Here is a 6,500-nt window from a genome sequence, read left to right as displayed (position 1 = left end):
AACTAAAAAAATATTTTTGAGAGGAATACCAAACATGGCTTAATAAGTTCTTTTTTCAGACTCTCCGAGACGGGAAGGACGATTATATTTGCGAAATCGCGTTGGATTATAAGATTATCTCATTTTTTCAGCCTTTTTCTTGCTCACAATTTTATTTGAAATAATTTTTGTTATTGTTTATATCGTTTCTTAGTTATTTAAGTTTCATTTAAAATAGTAACAAAATCATATAAAGATGAAAAAAAAGTACAATTTATAAGAAAATTTTGAAATTTAAAGATATTTAAGAACCGTCTTCAAATGGAATGTATGTGAAATTTCCCCTATCAATTATGGGCTTTGAGGTTTCGTAAAAAAATTTATGGGCTTTGAGGCCTGCAAGTGAATGGGCCTGCAATTGTTAAAGCCCATTAACGGGAATTATGGTTTGTCCTGTCCGGCTTCTGACCATTGTTTCATCTTGTCTGCGTCTCCGCGCTTCGATTCTGATACTCTTTTGATGTTCAGGTAATTCTACACACTCACTGATCCGATTCCCTAGATCGGAGTTTCATTTCTCTTGGTTTTTTGGATTCTAATTTCGACTATCATTCAGTATCATTTGCACAGCTTGCTTGCTAGCTAGGCGAGAGTGTCCGATCGCAGAGCTCATTTCGAGGTAGTGTAATAATGAGGTTGAACAAAAACAGTATTGAATCCTAGTGAATTGCCTCGGATACGTATTAGAGTGTGGAATCGAATTCTTCAGATTTAAATACGATCATTGAACCTGACTTTCAATTGCCAGAGAAGCAGGGTTTAATCGACTCTCTGTTTCGTTTCCTTGTGGCTTGAGAATCAGATAAAATCAATCTAAAAGCAGAGCAGGAAAAATAATGCTAAACCCTAAACCGTGTCACCGCAGTCGATGTGAGAGGAAATAACGTCCGATCATAAACATTCAAAGAACAGCGTATAGCGTTGAATAGCCACAATTAATGATCCCTAGCTGGTTCCATTTTGCTCCGACGCGAACGCTCATCTTTGATTTGTTTGTTCTTGATGGCAGTTTCAGATGGATTGGCAAGGGCAAAAGCTAGCGGAGCAGATGATGCAGATAATGCTGTTGGCGTTCGGGGTTGTGGGATTCGTGGTGGGTTTTGTGATGGGATCGTTCCAGACGATGGTCCTCGTGTACTCCATCGGTGTGCTTCTCATCGCTCTTCTCACTATCCCCAATTGGCCCTTCTCCAATCGCCACCCTCTCCTCTGGTTGGACCCCACTGAGTTCGAAAAGCATCCGAGGCCTGAGCCCCGAAACTCCCTGACCTTCAAGAACAAGTCCTCCAAGAAATAGGTTAGCTTCTTTTGACCCAAACACTTAGATTCTGCTTCAGCTTTATGTATCCTTGTTTTGCTGAGTTTAATGCTTTTGAATGCTTTGTCTTGTCTAAACTAGCGAATTTGTTTGATGGAATGATCAAAGGGACTGCGTGAAAGAGACATGATAAAGGCCTAATATCCATTGGTAGTTTTTCTGTATATAAAATTGGGGTTTCAAATTGGCTAATACTCATTGAATTTAACTATTTTAAAGCGTAGACATCGGGATGTATATTTTACTGGTGTGTACTCGTTTTGTTGTTTCTCTGTCCTTTTGGTGCGGATAAATGGTTGTCTAAATTAGCCAATTTGTTTGATGGAATATAATCACAGGAAGTGTGTGAGTGAGACATGATATAGGAAGGGCGAGTATGTCTTGATATATTATCGTGTGTACACAAATCGGTAAAGTCAAGTGTCAAGATTATAAAGCCTTGCGGAAGACAAAATGTGTCGAGTTGATAACTTGGAACTTCAAGGGTGTACCAAAAAATGAAGTGGGCTTGAGTTATTCGATTGTTGCCTTAAGAGGAGTTAAATCGTGTTAATTCGTATTCTTATTCTAGATCTTAGAAGCTATTTCATTTCCATTTCTAGTAGGCTGTAACCAAGGAAGGCGTTTCATTAGAGTGCATGGTTTGCTTACCATCCTTTTCACACAGAAGCTATAGATTGACATTCAGAGAAAGAAGGTTTCAAAAGAGAGATTGTGTAGACAACTTCTTCATATGATATAACTTTTAATTAATGATACTCAGTTTTTCTTATGAGACTCGCTTTTTGTCTTTTTTCTTTTTTGGCACCAGTGAGACTGACCGAATGAATTAATAAGCAGTCTTCCTTTTCCCCTTCTATATTGAATATTATCCTGATTATGTTAACATGTTGAAATCGAGCTCGTCAGCTCGCCTTTCCGCGTCGAGCTCGTCAGTTCTCCCTTCCGCGTCGAGCTCGTCAGCTCGTCCTTCCGCGTCGAGCTCGCCAGCTCGCCCTTCCGCTGACAAGCTTGCCTCGGAAGTCCTCTCCTTGGAACTCATTCCATATGGGAAATTGTCGCATTTATTTCTCATATTATTTCCTATGTCTTGCTCTCTGTGTATATTTATTATTCTTTTTTTTTTCTAGAAGTGGTTATTACACATGTATTTATTACACTCTCTCTTGTACCCACCATATGTATAAATAGGTGATACAAATTAATATCAAATATAAGAAATATTCAAAGTCTCGGAACACTCTCTCTCTTCTCCGATTCTCTCTTTCTTTATCTTATCTCCAGATTCGACTCTCTCTCTCTAAACTTCAACATGGTATCAGAGCAGGGAAAATCAACCACCATGAACACCACTCAGACCACGCCCACTCAGTCGCAATCTGAATCCTTCTCCCAACATATCACGAGCCACAAACTCAATGGCCACAACTTCCTACAGTGGTCTCAATCTGTGCTCATGTTCATATCGGGACGAGGTAAAGATGACTACCTCACAGGCGTGGCCACATCTCCTGTGATCAAAGATCCGACGTTCAAGAGTTGGAAGGCCGAAAACAGCATGGTGATGTCCTGGCTCATAAACTCTATGCTCCCCGAAATCGGAGAAACCTTCCTCGTTTACCGAACGGCAGCAGAAATCTGGCAAGCAGCTAGAGAAATCTTCTCCAACTCAGAAGATATGTCCGAGTTGTTTGAAACTGAGAACACTCTCCACAACCTACGTCAAGGAGAGATATCTGTTACTCAGTTCTTCAGCTCGCTCACACATCTATGGCAGAAGATCGACCTCTACGAACAGCACCAGTGGACCAGCTCCGAAGACTCAAAAATCTACCGCAGGATAGTGGAGACCAAACGTGTGTTTAAACTACTATCCGGCCTCAACCAAGACCTTGATGAGGTCAGAGGTCGGATACTTAGTACAAAACCACTACTATCTCTGCGTGAAGCCTTCTCCGCGGTCAGACACGAGGAAAGCAGGAGGAAACTCATGCTGAGAGTTATCAAATCGAGCTCACTTCCGGGCTCATCCTCAGACTCGTCCGCCCTCACCACACATGGAGACGAAGTTCTTGCAGCCCGCGTCTCAACAGAGAAACCTCGCAAACCTCGCCCCTACTGCGATCATTGCAGACGACCTGGACACCTCCGAGAAACCTGCTGGAAGCTGCATGGGAAACCACCGAGCTCGAAGTCAACTCAAGATACTAAGTATCCGAACTCAGTCGGAAACTTAGTATCCACCTCGTCCGCTGCCTCGACCTCGACCTCGACCTCAGACTCCTCTCCCTTCAGCAACGACCAGCTCGCTATTCTCCAGAAGCTTCTTCAACAAGTCCAACTCAGTGGAGAACACTCGGGCATTGGTCCTCTAGGTAACTCTCCTCGAGCCCTCAATGTAAGCTCAGAGAATCCCACAGCATGGATTGTCGACTCCGGTGCCACTGATCACATGACTGGTAATCGAAGTCTATTCACAACTTACTCCGCTTGTAATAAAAGCATATCAGTCACCATCGCCAACGGAGCCAAAACTCAAGTCACTGGTATTGGCACCGTTGTCTTGACGAAGTCCATGAGGCTAGACTCAGTGTTCTTTGTGCCTCAACTGCAATGCAATCTCTTATCTGTGCATAAGATCAACCAAGACTCTAAGTGCCGAACTGTTTTTTATGGAAGTTCATGTGTGTTTCAGGAACAGGTCACGGGGAGACAGATTGGTAATGCCGAACTGAGTACCGGACTCTATGTCATCAAGCTAGATCCGCCCGCCATGTGTCAGCTCGCCCAACATTCACCCAAATACAAAGAGATCATGCTCAATCACCTTAGACTAGGGCATCCAAATTTCATGTATCTCAAAAGAATGTTTCCTTCTTTGTTTATCAATAAAAATATCAATTCCATTCAGTGTGACATGTGTGAGTTCGCCAAACATTCTCGAAGCTCTTATCAGCCCACCTCGTACAAACCATCTCGTCCTTTTGCCACAATTCACAGTGATATATGGGGGCCCTCAAAAGTTCCCAATATCACTGGAGTTCGATGGTTCCTTCTCTTTGTTGACGACCACACTAGACTCAGTTGGATATACATGATGAAACAAAAATCTGAAACATCCAATCTATTCAAAACCTTTCACAAAATGATCCAAACACAGTTCGACACATCCATTCAAATTGTTCACACTGACAACGCTCGAGATTACTTTAATTATGAGCTCGGCGATTTCTTCAAAACACATGGCATAATTCACTCCAGCTCTTGCATTCATACCCCGCAACAAAATGGGGTAGCCGAGCGGAAAAATCGACACATTCTCGAAGTCGCCCGAGCCGTCATGTTCTCCTCAAACGTCCCATCTCATTTTTGGGGAGAAGCTGTCCTCACAGCCACCTACCTCATAAACAGAATTCCATCTCGTGTCCTTGGCTATAAAATCCCATATCAAGTCTTTCTATAGACATACCCTCACTGTCGACTCATCTCAACCCTACCTGCGAAAGTGTTCGGCTGTTCAGTCTTCACCCATTCTTATGGCCAAGGTAAACTTGAACCAAAATCGCTCAAATGCATATTCCTTGGCTATTCAGCAACCCAGAAAGGCTACAAATGCTATGAACCCCGATCACGAAAATTCATAGTCTCAATGGATGCATCTTTTCATGAGTTCAGTCCTTACTTCGCCAATTCAGCTCGTCAGGGGGAGAATGAGGAAAATGACTTCCCAAATTGGCTCATCATAAACCCAGAATTCAGCTCGCCTCAAAATCCGACCTCACTTGTTCCAGAAATTCCAAGCTCGCCCAGCTCGCCTCAAAATCCGACCTCACCTGTTCCAGAAATTCCCAGCTCGCCGACCTCACCTGGTCAATAAATTCCCAGCTCGCACGCCTCTGAACCCTCTCCATGCGAACTGAATATCACCCAGAGTCCGGTACAAGCTCGCGACCAAGATGTCTCTCCGAACCTGAACCACGACACTATTGAACAAGGTAACATCGAATCTCCAGACTTACCCATTGCATTGAGAAAACCTCCTCGGTCGTGTGCTCAATACAGGATGGCGGATTACGTGTACTATGAGAATTTATCTACGAGCTACCAAGCCTATGTGGCGAAGTTAGATGAAGGAAAAGTGCCGAACTCCATCGAGGAAGCCTTTCAAAGTTCCGAGTGGCGAGACGCAAGTCATGCTGAGATCCAAGCCCTCGAAAAGAATGATACGTTGGATATCGTCGAGCTACCACCAGGCAAATGAACTGTTGGATGTAGATGGCTCTTCACCATCAACCACAATCCAGATGAGACAGTGGAGAGATACAAAGCCCGACTTTTCGCAAAAGGGTACACGCAGGCGTATGACATTGACTATCAAGAAACATTCGCTCCAGTTGCAAAGTTCAATACCATCAGAATCTTCCTTTCACTAGCAGCCGACTTAGATTGGCCTCTCATCCAGCTCGATGTAAAAAATGCTTTTCTAAACGGCGAACTGGAAGAGGAAGTCTACATGCAACTCCCACCAGGATTTGACAAAGATCAATGAGCCAATAAAGTTTACAAACTCAAGAAGTCACTATATGGACTAAAACAGTCCCCTCGAGCATGGTTCGGAAAATTCACCAACGTGCTCAAACGTTGTGACTACGAGCAGAGTCAAGCAGATCCAACACTCTTCTAAAAAATCTTCACACAAGGCAAGCACACCATTCTTAGTGTGTATGTGGACGATATAGTCATCACCGGAGACGACCTGGAAGAGATAGGAGGCTGAAGCAAACTTTGTCAGCTGAGTTCGAAGTCAATGACCTCGGCAGCCTGCGATACTTCCTCGGCATGGAGGTAGCTCGATCAGAAAAGGGCATCTCTGTTTCCCAGCGCAAGTACACGTTGGATCTCCTCAAAGAAACTGGCATGCTTGGCTGCAAACCAGTTGACACTCCGATGGATGCCAATGTGAAACTTCTAGCTCGCACCAACGAGGCCGCCACCGACAAAGAAAGATTTCAGCAGCTCGTAGGAAAACTCATCTACCTAACTCACACGAGACCAGATATTGGATTCGCAGTAAGTATGGTAAGTCGATTCATGAGTAATCCCTCAGAAACTCACATGGACGCAGTCATGAGGATTCTCCAAT

The 6,500-nt window shown here is 43.7% G+C and overlaps 1 pseudogene across 9 annotated transcripts; it reads left to right on the top strand.

Annotated features, from left to right (window-relative positions):
* Positions 1-449: 449 nt before the first annotated feature.
* Positions 450-2,589, top strand: LOC149401468 (signal peptidase complex subunit 1 pseudogene; annotated as a pseudogene). Of its 9 annotated transcripts, none has more exons than XR_016296386.1 (4): positions 450-507; positions 596-658; positions 1,049-1,336; positions 2,267-2,589. The product of XR_016296386.1 is annotated as a signal peptidase complex subunit 1 pseudogene, transcript variant X9 (transcript). The 9 variants fall into 9 exon arrangements; XR_016296385.1 differs by having other exon boundaries at positions 2,169-2,589; XR_016296382.1 differs by lacking the exon at positions 2,267-2,589 and adding an exon at positions 1,439-2,129 and having other exon boundaries at positions 1,055-1,336.
* Positions 2,590-6,500: the final 3,911 nt, after the last annotated feature.

The sequence above is a fragment of the Urtica dioica genome, chromosome 4, assembly GCF_054948205.1.
Source record: "Urtica dioica subsp. dioica isolate 48M chromosome 4, U.dioica_male_clone48M_v1_H2, whole genome shotgun sequence".
Taxonomy (NCBI): Eukaryota; Viridiplantae; Streptophyta; class Magnoliopsida; order Rosales; family Urticaceae; genus Urtica; species Urtica dioica.
Note: the sequence above shows the minus strand (reverse complement) of the source record. Positions and strands in the feature narration are given on the sequence as shown.